At 38.0% G+C, this 17,743-nt stretch overlaps 1 pseudogene; it reads left to right on the top strand.

The window, feature by feature from the left end:
• The first annotated feature begins 10,449 nt into the window (after window positions 1-10,449).
• Window positions 10,450-10,546, top strand: LOC122104051 (annotated as a pseudogene).
• Window positions 10,547-17,743: the final 7,197 nt, after the last annotated feature.

Below are 17,743 nucleotides of genomic sequence, written 5' to 3'. Positions count from 1 at the left end.
GGAAGATTAATTAGTCATTGTTTGAAGGGGCTGAGAAAAGCCTGACCCTGGTGTAACTCTAACAAATGTTTCAGGTTTCATTGCTTCCTGCGCCTGGAATGAATGAACTGGTTTTGCAGCTCACTTCATTGTTGAGTGTGTACATTCTGCCTCCTAATGTGTTCCTCAGAATGGCCCAGTTCCTTAGTGGCTCACAGGCTGGTGTGCTCATGTAGACCCATTGGGCAGTTGGGCCACCTAGGTCCAAAGTTCGAATCCCAGCACTGCCAAAAATTCACCCTGATGTGAGCAGCCAGTCATTGCACCTGTTTTCCTGTGCTGTGCAAGTCCTGGGTCTCAGCGAGGAGGGAGAATTCTCTATAGGCAACTCTATAGCCATGGGAATAGGTTGTCATCCAGGTCAACACAGTTATATCTCTCTGTTGGTCCTTCATCCACCCTGCGAAAGACAGATGGGGTCCAAGGAAAGAGAAGTGTGCTGCTCATCCATTCCCCAACCTCCTTTAGTCCCGGAGACAATCAGATGCAGTGGGGAGTCAAGGCAAGCAAGAACTTGTTTATTATTACATAGCAAGCCTTTTTAAAGCAAAAGACTTCAGAGCACGGAGGGGGAGTAAAACAAACCAATCAATCACTGTAAAGGTCACCATATCATATGCTTTTCACCTGGGGCCCAGGGTTTAATTGTCCCTAGTGCTTCTGAACTTTCCCTGCCATTCACGAGCTGTTCAGGCACTGACATCACTTTGCTTAATAATGGTAGGCAATCAGATTTTAACATAAACAACTCGGGCTCTGCCCACTCACCTTCCTCTCAGCGTCATCTTTGCTGCTCATGTGCCCCACATCTATCATCCTATTCTCAAGAAAATACACAATACATCAATGAATAAGACACAAAATAAAGAGAATGACTACATCGAATGCAAGATGCTGCCCTCCTATGTATGGAAATACAAATCCTGTTTAAATGATGAATTTATGACTATATTGGCCCCCACCAGGGCTCCATCTCAGGTCCTGAGAACAGCCTAGCTCCTTAGTGCCTCACAGGCTGGTGTACTGACCATGACTGATTCACGAGTTGGGCCAGGTAGGCCTTAAGTTCAAATCTCAGCCCAAAAAGATTCACCTTGATGTAGAAGCCAATCGATCCACCTGTTTTCCTGTCCTGTGAAAGTCCTGGGTCTCAGTGGGGATGGAGAATTCTATATAGGCAACTCTATAGCCATGGGAATAGGTTGTCATCCATGTCAGCACAGTTATATCTATCACCATACTCAATAAAATACACAATACATCCCTGAATAAGACACAAAATAAGAAGAATAATTACACTTAATACAAGATGCATATCACATCTATAGGTAAAGATTGATCCTATGATTACAAAAGGTGGGCTTGTATTTTGTCCAGTGTTGGGGCTTCAAATTAGGCTCTGGACCAGACCTGACATTCTAGTCTTCAAGGATGGTGAGCTTCCCCTTTCCCCAAAGTGCAACAGAGCTACCCAGACCTCAGTTCAAATCCCAGCATTGACAAAAGATTCATTCTGTTGTCAGAAGTCAGGCATTGCACATGTTTCCCTCTGCTGTGAATGTCCCGTGTCTTAACTAGGATGGAGAATGCATAGACAAACTTATAACCATGGGAACAGGTTGTCATACATGTCAGCACAGTTATACCTGTCACCATACTCAGTAAAATACACAATAACTCCATGAACTAGACACAAAGTAAGGAGAAGAGCACCGAATGCAAGATGCTGTCCACACATGTATGTAAATATAGATTCTATGTCAAAATTCTGAATTTGTGACTATCTGGCCCTCCCTGAAACTCAATGTCAGGTCCTGGGAACGGCCTATCTCCTTTGTTGCTTACAGGCTGGTGTCCTCACCTTGAACCTTTCCCCAACTTGGCCTGCTAGGCTCAGAGTTCACATTCCAACACTGCCGAAAGATGAATCCTTATGTGAGAAGCCCATCGATGCTCCTGTTTTCCTGTCCTATGAAAGATCTGAGTCTCAGCTAGGATGGAGAATGCATGGGAAACCTTATAGCCAAGGAAATAGGTTGCCATCCATGTTAGCACTGTTATATTTGTCACCATTCTCAGTAAAATACACAATACTCCATGGATAAGACAGTAAATAAGGAGAAGAAGTACACCAAATGCAAGATGCTGTCCACACATGTATGTAAATATAGATCCTATGTTTAAATAATGAATTTATGACTATCGTGGCCCACCCTGGGGATCAATGTCAGATCTTGGGAATGGCCTAATTCCTTAGTTGCTCACAGGCTGGTGTGTTCACCTTGAACTATTCGTTAATTGGTCTCCTGCCATTTGGAAGTGGCAGGACCAGGATTCCAAATCTGGGCTCCAGCTCCCACCACTTAAACCTCAGGATAGGGAACTCACCAGTCTGTCCAAAAACATCAGCAAGACCAATGATTAACCAGGCACCAATGATTAACTGGCTCTCACCAGTCCTCCTTGATACTTACAAGGCTGTTATAGGAGGATCATGGTCAAAATCACCCTAAGCAGGAAAGTCCTTGAGACCCCTGTCCAACTTGTGCCAACAAAGCCAGAAGTGGTGTGTGTGGCTCCAGTTGTAGAGGGCTAGCCTTGAGCAAAAGCAGCTCATGCACTGTGCCCAGATCCTGAGTTCATGGTCCAGGACTGGCAACAGACATACAGGCATGCAGGCATCCAGCTAAAGCAGGTCACCCTCTTTTCCCCAATTGGATTGGACAGCTTTCCCTGGGAAAGGGGCTGCTGTCATCTTGATTCTGCCAATTCTGCCTGCATCACAGGATTCCAGCCTCACCCACATTATTTCTTGGTTCTTTCTGACCAATGGGATAAAAGAATGGTGGCCACGCCCACATTCCCTGCTGCCCTATAGCACTGGGATTCCCTCTGTTGGTTGACACCACTACCAGCAGTTGAGGAAGCTAGAGGTGGCTGAGTGGTAAGAGACTCGAGGCCTAGGAGGAGAGGCCTTGGTCAGCCCCACCACGTGCCCACCCCTGTCCCGGCCCCCTTACCACCTTCCCCTCAGCACAGCGTTTCAAACTTGGTGCTGCTGGCTCAGAACTGCAGTGCCTCTTTGGAGTCCTCAGTCAAAGGTGCAATGGTGTGCTGCCAGCCATCTTGTGGCCCTGACCTAATCATGGCACCCCTGTCCTCTGCTCTGGGCCTGAGTGTCTACCATGCCTCTTCCATCGCTGCTTGCCCTTCCCAGAGCAGTTTCCAATAGCTTCTCCCAGCAGCATATGTGAGTGGCCACCACATAAGCCCGTATTCCACGACCCCATATCTCCTCTCCTCCCAACCACCGTGAACCCTGCCTGTCCCATGCCCCACAGTCTGGCCAAGGCCCTGCCACAAATGCACCCAAGGGATGGGGGTAAGTGTTGGCCTGAGGATCCCACTCCCATCCCTAGCAGCCAGAGTCCCAGGAAACGGGGAGATGCAGGGTTAGGTGAGGAGTGGGCACAACAGAGCCCCTGACCTGGATTAATGGGAGCCACACAGAGGCGTATCTGCACCCTTTCTCTCCCTGGTGGGAACCTGGTGTCTTTAGTCAGAGTTTGAGTGCAGCATGTTCACACCTGCCTTCTGGGGTCTTTTCCTTTTTACTTGGGTGGAGGGTGTTGGATTATGAAGATAGACCCCCCCCCTTGCTGTGTGAGCCCTTGTCTTCTGTGCTGGGTCACCCTTTCATTTGAAGAGGGTCCCAGAAAAACCCAGTAGGGAGGTGAGGGTCCTGGTGGTTAGAACTGATGTGAATATCTGGGAGGAACGCTCCCGCCCCAACACACACACATACAATTGGCCTGTTCCCCCCTCCCCAGCTGTCAACAGGTCTAGTGGGCGATCACATTTCCCAGCTCTGCCAGCTTCTGCTGGTGCTCCCTGTACATCTGGTCTCCAACAAACTCAGGAGAGGCACTGCTCTGAGTTTATGTGTGTGTGTGTGTGTGTGTGTGTGTGTGAGAGAGAGAGAGACAGACAGACAGACATACAGACAGACAGACAGACAGACAGAGGCAGAGACAGAGACAGAGACGGAGACAGAGACAGAGATAGACAGAGAGAGAGACAGATCATCTATCTCCTTGTACAGCCTGACTGTGCTCAGGTGAGTAATCTGTTGGAAAATTGCAGGTGCTTCATGTTGCCCGGGCTGGCTATGAGCCATGATCTTCATGTCTCAGCCTCCTGTGTAGTTAGGATTATAGGCCTGACCCACCAGCACCTGGCTTAAGTGTAATTCTGATATTCCTTCTTTCAATCTCTCTCCCTCATAGGAACTGGTTTGAATGGGTGCTGGAGGAGGTGGGCCAGCGTCCCCAAGTGGCTGGAACCAAGGTTTACCTCTCATTCTGGAGGTGGGTTGTGGGTCAGGAGCTGTTTCACTCATTCTGTTGTACCAGGTCCATGAAGTAATCCCCTCTGTGCCCTGGCTAGACCGTGACGATCATTCATTTTCCATCTAGCCTTACTGGACTTAGTATTTTGTTCTATGTACTTTTCTAGCAAAAATTTCTATCCAAAGTTATGATACATAGTCACTGAATGAAAATGTAATGCCATCTTAAGAAAGTTATTAAGGGCTCTGGGAATGTGGCTTCATGGTATGTTGATTGCCTAGCATGCATGAAACCCTGAGTTCAATTCCTCAGTACCACATAAACAGAAAAAAAAACATTGGAAGGGATGCTGTTCCTCAAGTGGTAGAGTGTTCCCCTTTAGAAAAAACAAAGCTGAGGCATAATTCCCTAGCCCTGAGTTTAAGTCCCAGAACTGGCAAAACAACAACAGCAACAAAAACAATAACAACAGCAACATTTAGTTAGTAAATGAAAAAAAATAAAGAATCCATACTTAGAATATATGATTCCTCTTTCCATACTGATACCTGACAATAGTCCCTAATTCATGTACGTTACCTATATTAGGATAGTGTGTTGAAAAAATGTTTTGTTCATTCGGTCACAGCAATTAATGCCAGGAATATGCTTAGATGTCAGGTGAAGATTAATTCTGTAAATTCAAAGATTCCAGGGTTTTGAGTGGTCACTTCTAATCAGAATGAGAAAGGTAGTCTAAGTGAGATTTGGAAACCTTCTTGGCCAGTCTTGGCACCAAAAAGGCAGAGGCTAGTTAACAGTAGTGACAGAACAGAAGGAATAACTCCAGATGGAAGGAATAAATGATAGTAACTAAGATATAGCAGAAAGTGTTCCAGGGAATCATTTTCGGTTATTGAAGAACTTGTCACCTAGGAATATTCCTCGTTGCCTTTAGCATTCTAAGCCTCTTAAGCTAGTTCTTAATCTCTGGGTGATAAATGTATCTCCTTCTATGCTGTTCTTTCATACATGATCTCCTTTGCTTTCTAATAATCTGTCTTTCTCTTTCTCTATGAACATTTCCTGAAACAAAATACACCTACACAGATGGAAGAGGATGCTAATGCAAGCGTCTCATAGCTCATAAGTCATTAATGTAATAAAATGGAAAAAGAGGACATATTTATTGCTACCTCTATTATTCTGAAAACCTGCAATGTCACATCATTTGATTCAGATTTCCATTCTTTGTCTACTTATTGTCATTAACTGCACTAAATGCAAATATGAGCGGGGTGCTGATGGCTCATGCCTGTAATCCTAGCTACTCAATAGGCTGAGACCAGAGGATTGTGGTTCAAAGCCAGCCTGTTCAGGAAAGTCCATGAGACATTGATATTCAATTAACCACCAGAAATCTGGAAGTACTGCTGTATCTAAAGTGGTAGAGTGCTCAACTTGAACTGAAGAGCTGAGTGACAGCACCCAAGATCAGAGTTCAAGCCCCACAACTAACAAAAAAGTGCAAATATGACTTTAAGTTTCCCCAAAAGGAATGATAACATCAACAGTAATCTTTGTAAGCAGAGAAAATAATTCCAAAATGATTCAGTGCACCTACTTTTGCTGAGTTTTTAAAGTTATGGCTTCTTTGCTGGACATATTCTCTTCTTTTAAAAATTGTCAAATATTAGCTTTATAATAAATTTCATCTTATATTTCTTGGTTTAAGACAGAAGTCCATACAGTTGATGTCACTTGGGTTTCTTACTATCTTAGTTCAAAGCCAACCCAGGCACGAGAGTCTGTCAAACTCTTATTTGTAATTAAACACCAAAAAATCCAGAAGTAAAGTTTTGGCTCAATTAGTAGAATACTAGCTTTGGAGGTAGGTGGACAGAAAAGACAATTGATCAGTTACAGGGTCCAGCCTCTGAGTTCAAGCCCCAGAACCAGCACAAACTAAACAAACAAGCAAATAAAAGAAACCCCAGGTATTTCTTTGGGACCCTACTTAAAGGAGTACTGGTCTGAGAAAAGGCTGCTTTTGAAGAGGCTGCTTTTGCTGATCATACTCACTGCAATCTGCTTTTTTGGAATCCTTATTGCTATGGAGAACTCAGAACCAGACTAAAGGAATTGATAACTGAATCGTACAACAAGAGAATCAGCTCAGGAGTGAAACATCCATTCATAAGACACGTTAAAGCCTCCATATCTTTGTTTCTTTGCAGTACAATACTTTTAAAACAACATTATTTCTTCTTCTTCTATGCTGGCCTTCAAAAGGCACATTGTTTACTTTTGTAATGCTCTCAACTAGAAGTTTACAGACAAGTTTATATGAGTAAAGAAGACACTCAAAACAGCCAGTTTCCTTCAAGCCTTCGATTCTTTTCTTGTACAGTAAAAAGGAAAGCAAAAGTTCACTTGAACTTTTAAATTCCTCTATGTTCAATTCCTCTCCTGGGATCAGTTTCCACATCCATTAACAATTACTTTCACTTACTTCCAGTAACAATCTATGGTAAATGTTCTTGATCTTGTTTCTTCCATAGTATCTTTAAGCTATCAAGTGTGGCTGAGGATAGGACTATCCAGTTCAGACAAAGAGAACTCGAAGAAGAAAGATAAGGTTTGCAGCAGATGTAGGTGATTTATAATCTTAGACAATCTACTTAAATCTGTTGAAAATTCTCCCCAACCCCAAACTGCCCTCTTTTAAAAGCTTTGTTTGTTTTTTCCAAAGACTGCCCTTCATTAACTATTTAAAATTTTGAGGGATCATATTCATACTCTCTAGAGATGGATGTTTGGTTGTGATTTTTTTTTTTTTGCCAGTCATGGGCCTTGAACTCTGGGCCTGGGTGCTGTCCCTCAGCTCTTTAGCTCAAGGCTAGCACTCTACCACTTGAGCCACAGCACCACTTCTGGCTTTTTTCTGCTTATGTGGTGCTGAGGAATCGAACCCAGGGCCTCATGCATGCAAGGCAAGCACTCTACCACTGAGCCACCTTCCCAGCCCTGGTTGTGATTTTTATGTGTTTTTGCTTTTTGTGTTTTTTCACTGAATTTCAAAAGGTTGTGCAAGTGTGTTACAATTAAATATATCAAATTGTCCAATGCTCCTGGATCAGAGTCACTCTTTCTATCATTCCTACCCCTTCTCCAAGATTTAGTTCTGATTTAACACTTCCTTTATCGCATGTGTACATTGAGTATTATAGCTGTACTTGCCCCTTGTTCTATTTTTCTTTTTTTATTGTGAAAATACTGTACAGAGTGGTTACAATTGCATGGGCAAGATAAGGAGTATATTTCATATCAAGTATTGTAGCCTCCGCCTTTGTTTCCCCTTCCCATCCCTTCCCATTCTCCCCCCGCCCTGCACACAATCTTCCTCCCCCGCACCAAAGTTGCAATTTTTGTTTTCAACGTAAGTACTTGTACATCTCCCTTGTTCCATTTTTCATTAATTCTATGTCTTTACTATTATTCCTCTCTGGTTTCAAATTCCTAATGGTCATTCTGTTAAACTGTCTGTTGATATTTTGACAGGTTTATATACATTCCATGGAATGTCAATGCTGCATATACTTGAACTGATGTCAGCTTTTATTTCCATAATTCATTCATCTGCAATAACAATTTGCAAGTCTGGAGACGTGAAACACCTAGACATGCTGTTATTCTCATCCATTTGGAAGATTCATCTTTAGTCAACAAGAAAGTTTAAAAATGGCTTAGAATATATTCCTAACTACCAATTTTTATAAATGGCTTTGTACAATAGTGTGTGATTATTTAACTTAACATGGGATAATACTTTATTCTATGTATGAGTTTTGGAAAAAGAAGTAAACTAAAATTTACTACTATAGAGAAATATGATAGAAATAGCAGACAGATTTTATGTCATATCTCTGAAGAGTATCCAAATTCAAGACATAAAGTCATATTTCTTACTATGTTAGACAGATAGGGAAATCATAAAACAACATATGATAAGGCAATTATTTGTGACTTTTTAAAATGTACCTTATTAAGCGATGAAATTTACTTTATTAGCTAACTTTTGGGTTTGAAATATGGGAGGCTGATCTATTTAACACATTTCTGGAAGGTACCTACTGAACAACAAAAGTGGTGGGTTGTACTATTTCTACAGTATAATAAATGGTCGAACCTATTTGGCATTAGTGCTGGGTAAATAAATCAACTCTATTTAACTTCCTCTCTACAATTGAAAAACTTGTAATGTCACTAAATATCATCTAATTGTCAAATGTTATTTTGGAGAATGTGATTTTAAAAAGTTTATTTGAAAAGGAATACATTTTCAGATTAAATATATGTTAACATTGGTTTGAGTGTGACAACATTTTTATAGCACAGAACCAAGTTGTACTGAAGTACCTGTGTTTTGAAGCACTAAGGAGCTTTTCAATTAATGTTTTTCTGAATTATATTTGACCTCTAAGTCAAGTTTTCCATGACTTGGTAGACCAATTATGGATCTATTCTTCCAGGAACTATTTTTTAACCAATTTATGCTGGACTGAAATCTTTCATTAATCATTAGAGGAGAGGTACTAAAAATAATCTTATGACACTTTGAGATCTTGTTCACTCATAATGGCTGGTCATCTGTAAATTGAAAATTTGAATTACAGTACATTCTCTCAGATTTTGTGATCTCTTCCTTCCTTTTAAGTTGCCTTGAATTTCACAATTGCTTACTGCTAATTTCTGCATCTCAAGATATTTGGGCCCTGAAATATAGGAAATGAGAAATTGAGATGGGTCTTGAATTATTTTCTGTTTCCATGATGCATGAGAAGCAGAGTAAAATCCCTTATAGATTAGAGGAAAACATTGTTTTTTACCATGTGAATTCAGAAGATCAAGAACACTTACAAGGTATCACAAATTTATACCGAAGACATGGTACTGATAACTTTTATATTCTAAAATATTTTCTAAACCTAATTATTCATATTCCAATTGTATTTATTGTAATAAATAAATATCAATTTGCCAAATTATCAACTAATTCTAGTAAGTTTCACTGTGTGAAGTATGAAATCAGCACATATAAATATAAAATAGATAACTATGTATAATATAATAAAAAGGCACATGTTTTGCATTGTTCTGTTGTGGTTAGGGTTTCAAAGGCAACTATGTTTCAAAATATTATTCTTTTTTCTCTAACTTAGTGTTTGATAGGGTTAGACCTAAAGCTTTACCATTTGTAAATTTATAACCTGGAAGCAAGTGGAAACATGGTGATTAAAACATTAACAATTTAAGGCCTAATAATGAGGAGAAACATAGGGACTTCCACGGCAACTATGAAAATATTTGATGATAGAAAGGCAGTAGTGTAATTCCTGCATGGTTGGATGGTAGACAGGCCAGGACATTAGGTAATAAATGCATATGAACAATTTATTCTCCCCCTTGTCTTTAGCTACTTTTGAAATGGTAGGTAAAATAAACAATTATATTTTGATAAATACGTTCTAGTCTGAACAGTTCTGTCTGAAATGTTCATCTCTCTATGATCCCTTGTAACTAAGATTTGTTTTGTTCAAGTAAGACAATCTAGGGTGTCACGGTAAGATATTCTGGTTGGTCTGCTCCTACATGGAAGAAGGGTAAAGAGTCGGGGAGATATTTGTGCCTGTAAGACCTCATTTGGGAAAATTTCAGCTGTAGAGGTTTAGAAGTAGCTCTTAATCAAGCCTTACTTTCAATCCATTAGCTCCACAAAGGTAACTCAGTTGGATAAATAAGTACTTGAAAAAGCCATCACCTTTGGACCTAGCTATAAATTTTTGAAATTACAGTCAAATCCCAAATGAAAAAGACTTAAAATAATTATTGACACAAAATATTTCAAATGTGAGCAATCTACTGAACAATATAATTTTTTCCAGTATTCACAGAATTTTAGGGAAATAAGATCAATCGCATTGTTAGGAATAATAAGGTTTCCTTGTTACAAATAGGCACCCAAGGATATAAGCCTGTTTAAAGATTGCATCATTAACTACTTAAATTTAGAGGACACTACATGCTTCAGCAACACGTATACCCAAATTAAAATACAGAGATTAACATGGCACTTGCACAAGGATGATATGAAAATTTGTGAAGTATTCCATATTTTTCATTCTTCAGATTCAAGAAATGAAAAACAGTTATTAAAAAGCTGATTACAAAATTACAAATGTAATAATACATGTAATTCATATGATTAAAAGTTAGTTTGACCTCAGTGTATAAAATCTTCACCTTAGAAAGGCCTTTACATAGCATAACCTTTACAAAACTGTTGAAAATAGACAACTTTGTCACTTTCTCCCAAAGAAATAAAATAGTATAAGGACCTAGGAAAAAAAAGAATCTTAAAATGTTTCTATCTGGAATGCAATCTGAAAGGACATACTAATGAACCTATATATTATAAAACAATGTAGAATTTAGAGTATAACTAGGAGAGAATAAAAAAAGATTATGGACATTATACAAACATAGATTATAGAATATTTTTAAATAGACTATTTTCAGACAATGACCAGAAATACTTCAGTTTCTCTACTACTCATTTCAAAAGATAAGTTAAAATTATTTCTGATTAAAAAATAACCAACTCTGCAGAAATCATTATAGATGTATATAAAAACTCTTGAATATATTTTGACATCAAATGCAGGCAATTCACTTGGAAGTATTCCACAGAATCCATGAATTTTTACAGTAAGAGATTGTTGTTGCCAGGTGCCAGTAGCCATGCCTATAATCCTAGCTACACAAGAGGCTGAGATCTGAGGATCTCGGTTCAAAGCCAGCCCGAGCAGGAAAGTCCATGAGATTCTTATCTCCAATAAACCACTAGAAAACTGGAAGTGAAGCTGTGGTGCAAGCGGTAGAGCACTCTCTTTCAGCCGAAGAGCGCAGGTATAGCACCCAGGCCCAGACTTCAAGCCCCACAACCAACCAAATAAAAAAAAAAAAAAAAAAAAAACCAACAACAACGAGATTTCTTTTATTTAGATTGTGAAAATATTTTGTAAGGACATAAAAGGATGGACTGTCATTTTTGAAAATTAAGAAACTTAACCAAACCATTAGGACTGAGGAGAACAATTTGTACAGCCTTCCACAACTTCAAAGATGTAGTGATACATACTTTTCCTTTTGGCCATATCAAATGCAGTTTCTTCCAAGTTGTTCTTCAGGCCTGGATTGACATAAGGGTTCAACAGAAGGAGATCCAAAGTATCTTTGCTATCTCAATTCTCAGCATCAAGATGCAAGGGGGTCAAGAGGCCTTTAGTTTTGGCATTGGTATCTGCATCATGATGAAGTAAAAAAGAAGCCACACTGGTATTATTCCATATATATGCATTGTGCTGGGGTGTCCAGCCATCTACAGTTACTGCATCTGTCGCTGAGCCACCAACTCATGGACAATGTCTAAGTGTCCACTGTAGGCTTCCTGATGAAGTTGGGTATATTCATCGTCATCCCTAGTATTCACATGAGTGGCCTTTTAGGAAAGTAGTCTCCACACTGTAGTAAGCTGATTATTTTCAGCAGCCCAAAGAAAAAATTTGTTTGGATCCTTCTCCATTTAATTCTTGCAATTGATATCATTCCTCACTTGTTCATCTTGTTCCTCATTTTCATCATAATTGCCTAACCAGAGACTTTGAATGCCAATGGGAATAAGGTGTCCATGTATTTCCCTACATAGATTGAACTGGTCAGAAATATCCAGTGAATTTTCTGCATATGTTTTTTCACCATGATTTCTATTCTCTTTTTCCATTATTACTACTCAAAATTATTCTAACTTGAGAGTAAGGAATTTATGGAGAGCAGAGGAAAGATGTTCCTCAATATTAAAAGGTACAGACTCAAAATGAGGACCATGGGTGTCTTTATGTGCAGCTTATTCTAGGAATTAGAAAACATGAAATAATGACTTCTATAAAAATGATCTGGGAAATGTCAAAGCAGAAAGTGAAATGAGGAAACCAAAAACATAAAAGCAAAATAAATTAGGATAATTATGTAACAATAATATTATGCTGATTCTGAACTGCTGTTTGTTTGTTTGTTTTTGGGTCCGGGCGTGGGGCCTGAACTCTGGGCTTGGGCACTGTCCCTCAGCTCAAGGCTAGCGCTCTACCACTTGAGCCACAGTGCCACTTCTGGCTTTTTTCTTTTTGCTTATGTGATGCTGAGGAATAGAACCCAAGGCCTCAGGCATGCAAGGCAAGCGCTCTACCACTGAGCCACCTTCCCAGCCCGAACTATTGTTTTGATTATATTCTCTAAGAAGAAAAAGCGAGAATAGATAGCAAAGGACTACTAATATGTTTTGACTTCTCATTAAGCACCTTCAATCACCAAAATCACATGAAAACAATAGACAGGCCTAATTTATTAGATGAAAACAAGTGTCTTTAAAAAAAAAAAACAAAAGAATTTAAGTAGTCATGCAAAGGACTTCGATTTTACTACAGCACTATACATTTTTTTATAATGTTGAGTAACAATAAATATTGGATCCATTAGAAAGCTCTTAAAGCTTATATGTTCAATAGTAAGTTCTCTTACACTATATCATGATATTTTTTGCAAATGATCTTACCAAGAAATTTACATTACTAACTTGAATTTCTGACAGAACAATATCATCACTGCACATCTTGCTTTTATCATCTACGTTTTAAATTACTATTTAAATATGTGCATTAGATAAGCATAAAAGAATAATAGAAGCCACGCTGACGGCTCATGTCTTTAATCCTAGCTAATCAGAAAGATGAAATCTTACGATTGAGGTTTGAAACCAGACCAAGAAACAAAAAGTCCAGGGGCTGGGAAGGTGGCTCAGTGGTAGAGCTCTTGCCTTGAATGCATGAGGCCCTGTGTTTGATTCCCCAGCACCACATAAGCAAAAAGAAAAAAAGCCAGAAGTGGCACAGTGGCTCAAGTGGTAGAGCGCTAGCCTTAAGCTGAAGAGCTGAGGGACAGCACACATACCCAGAGTTCAGGCCCCAAGACCGGACCCACACCCCAAAAAAAGAAAAAATTAAAAAAATCCATTAGATTCTGATTTGAAGGTAACCAGCAAAAGCTAGAAATGGTACTGTGGTACAAGCGGTAAAATGCTAGCCTTGAGAAAACTAAAACAAAAAAAACCCAACAAATTCTGGGACAGAGCCAGGCCCTAAGTTCAAGCCTTAGTATTAGCACCAAACAAATGAATGAATTACTTAATTAAAATAAATTAAGTGGTCACATGTGGCGAGGCAAGTAAAATGTAACACCCGTGGTGACGGGATTGTGTATTATTTTGTAATGAGGTAAATAATCATTTGTCCTAATCACTAATATTTTATTTGAACTTTTTTGTACAATAAACCCTGAATTTAGCATGCCTGTATATGTGTGTGTGTACATGTGCACACATGTGTGTATGTGTATATGTACGTGTGTGCTGTTGCAATGTTGCTTGCCATTGTGAACAAGTTGAGGCTGAAAAGATCTAACTGTGTTGCAATATTTTATTTATCAGTATCTGTCATGTCATTTCTATGGAACCACCCTTCTGTACATTTTAGTTGTCAAATAATAACATCATCATAATCAAAGCATTTACAACATTAAGTTAGATAAAAGAGACCGCTTTCAGCACTTATTATATGTTAGGTGAGAAGATACAGACATAATTAGGTAGTAAGTTATTGGTGTAAGCTGATTGTCAGTACAAAATATGTACTTGATCTCTTAAATTTTTTATACATTTAAGATATACTCATGAAGTGGGTTTGACTGACTTGACCAAACAAGTATTACTCTCTGGTTATTCCTGTGAAACACAAGGTCGATAAACTCTTTCCAGATTTCTGTTGAAAATAACTTCCTTAGTAAGATCATATCTATTCTAAGAGATAATCAACTCCATATTACATTTGAATATCCCATCTTATTGCCTGAAAATCAGTATTGTGGATATGCTTGTTAGATATTCCTTTCAAAAACAAACAAACAAAATCATGTGTCATCTCCAAATGGTGGATGTATTTGAAGTTGTTTTGTACATGCAAAGGGATCTTCACGAATGGCTCTTTTGTGGGATTAACTATGGCAACTTTAACAAATAAGGCTTTTTAAATATCTTTTCCAATATAAATAACATCCCAGAGCGAGTCCTAAATTTCTGAAAAAATTTTGACTATTTAAGTATTATTTCAGTTCATTGACTGTAGAGCTGAAGACATTTCGAAATAAATATTGTTAAGATCTGAAAATGTAAGTAGGTATATAGGCTTTTTATGCATCATTTTATGAAAACCCAATTTTTATGAAAGTAAATGAAATAGAATAATAGAATGTAAGTGAATTTCATAAGCTAATTATTAGTATAACTTTGTTTTCTATTAACACAGTCCTTTGAATATAGATGATGCAGTTAGATTATTTCCTTTGTGTCTCTTAACTTTAGTTAGTTTTAGAATCTGTATACGTAGAAGAGTGAATTTGTAGTATAAATAAAGGTCTTTAAAATGATTAGGATTAATCTTGTGTTTTGTGTCCTACGCCCAAGAAAATAAGTTATTTTCAAGTGTTAATAGTTTATCATTATCATTATCATAACACATTTTGAAAAAATGCAGTAGTATTGATGTCTTTTTAAACCAATTGTATTCACAAGTTGGAGAGTCTTAAATTCATATGTAAGTCTTGGTGTCTATGAGTTTTAACCTCTTGTTCCTAACATTAATGATAGGCCAGACTGCATTTTGGGGTATATGAAACGTAAAATATTTATCTGGGTTCAAATGTGATTTTTATATCAGTCTTGCTTTAAGAACATTTTAAAGTAATACATTTCTCTCACAATGTTGGGTGTAAAAGCAATCAAAATACATCTAATGGTAAACAACTTTGGTGAGCAATGTGGAAATGATTGTTTCCATAAGATCTGCAGTCTGTTTCCAACAGGATTTGGCAGGTCGTTCTTTCACTATGACTGTGTTAAACAGAGATGTGGTCCCCAGGCAGTGCAGAGTTCAGTCATGGGATAGTATATGATTTTTACTATTTTGAGCGAGAAATCAAGAATGTTATAGTTGAGCAGTTCCTTTCGCCAGGGAAGTATAAATTGATTATGAACTTAGACTTTTCATATTACAGTTACTTATTTTCTTTTTTTTTTTGTTCAGTCATGGGGCTTGAACTCTGGGCTTGGGCAGTGTCCCTGTGCTCTTCCACTCAAGGTGAACGCTCTGCCTCTTGAGCCACAGTGCCACTTCCAGTTTACTAGTGGTTTATTAGAGATAAGAGTCTCACAGTCTTTCCTGTCTGGGCTGGCTTTGAACTGTGATCCTCAGATCTCAGCCCCCTGACTAGCTTGGATTTCAGACGTGAGCCACTGGCATCTACCTGTTACCTATTTCCTAACAAAGTTAAAGGGATATATTATTAGACTGTGCCCAACAATTTTGGGCAATTTTCTTAGAATTAGTAGATTGAGTGCTGGTATTTTAGTCATAAAATAGAATGAGTTTATTTGATATGGTGGGAATGAGCCACATGCTAACACTTAACATGTGTGCAATGTTGTAATAGTAATTCCAACTCAGAAGTCTTCAATATCATCATCTGAGAATTAAAAATAGAAGTAGTTCCATTTTATGGTAATATTGTGAGTATTAAATTAGATATCATAGGTAAAGTGCTTGGAAAAACAAGCAGTATTTGATACTTTCTACTTGTTATTTTATCATGTGATGATTCTAATATTTTTACTGTGATTTTTATATTGTGTCTATTTAGGATATGCAATGTGCTGAATTGATATTCATTGCATTGTGAGAAAAATACCTGCAGGTAAAATTTCTGAGGAGGAAATTATTATATTGTCTCATGGTTTAAGAGAACACAGTTTAAGATCAGATATCTCCATTGTTTTTAATTATATTCTTATTAAATAGTTGTATGAAGGAATTTCCCTTCAACAAATCAGTTTATAAGTACAATGGATCGTTAAATAACTTTCCCACACACTTCCAAAGCTCACCCCACTTTATTTTTTCTAGTTTCATACTATCTGCATTGAATATTATGCCTTCATTGTCTTCCTTCATAGCTCTCTTTATTCCTTCCCTTTGACTTCCCCTCACACCTTCCAAGTGATAGTTTTCTGATATTCATTTTGTAGGATTAAAAGTTCCATTTTATAAGAAAATAAACCTTTTAACTAATCCTCAGCAAATATCATGGGTTGGTTAATACTGTTGTCTAAACTTGCATAAATTTTGGCTTCAAAATACACGACGGAACATGGGTCCTTTGTGTGACTGGTTCTGAATTAACTTACTTAACATATTTTTAGATCTATCTATTTCATCACAAATGATTTAACAGTCTTTATAATGGATGGGTGCAATTCAATTGTGTATATGTTCTACACATTCTCCAACCCTCCATCCGCCAAAAGGCATCTGGACTGTTTCCATAACTTGGCTATGGTGAATCATGCAGCAGTGAACATGATTGTGAAAGTGATTTTATTGTAATCTTTTGGAAGAATTCATCCCTATCTTTTTGGGAGCAATCCTCTAGCCAATTTTACAGAATATGCACATCCCTCCCTTCATCTCCATCACAACGTGTTGCAAGTCTTCAAAAACAAACTAACCCCTAATGGTCTCAATAAGCTAAAACCACACGGTGCCCATATTTTTCAATACATTTTTTTCATAATTGTACACATAATTTAGTGAGAACCTTTGATGTACTTTCCTAATGTGGGAATGAGGGACATGACAATAGAGTAAAAGTAAGAAATATGCAATGTAATTGCCTATTATCATATTTAAAATCTTTTTCAGCTCTAATTCATAGACCCACTATTATTTTAATCTTTATTTGATTGCTTCATCTATCTCCTAAATTATAACAGGTGATTTAAATACAAAGGCAAAAAAGTGTAGTTTGATTTTGACACTCATGTGTGAGGATCCATGATATGGGCAATACATGGATTGAAATTAATAGCCATTATTTGTTTTGTTAAAGTAAAATTGGTTTTCCCAAACTGATTCTTGCAATACATATTCAATTCAACAAGAAACATTTGACAAATCCTTGTTTTATTCATCATTAACTTTTGTTTCCATTTTATTTTATAACGAATGATAATTTCATAAACCTACTATAGATACAAAAATATATTAAATATTTCTATCTGAGGATAGGAAGGTGGCTCAGTGTTGAAGCGCTTGCCATGCATGCATGAGGCCCTGGGTTCAATTCCTCAGCACCACATAAGCAAAAAAAGGAAA

Source organism: Dipodomys spectabilis, unplaced genomic scaffold, assembly GCF_019054845.1.
Source record: "Dipodomys spectabilis isolate Male_0828 unplaced genomic scaffold, ASM1905484v1 ptg000020l, whole genome shotgun sequence".
Taxonomy (NCBI): domain Eukaryota; kingdom Metazoa; phylum Chordata; class Mammalia; order Rodentia; family Heteromyidae; genus Dipodomys; species Dipodomys spectabilis.
Note: the sequence above shows the minus strand (reverse complement) of the source record. Positions and strands in the feature narration are given on the sequence as shown.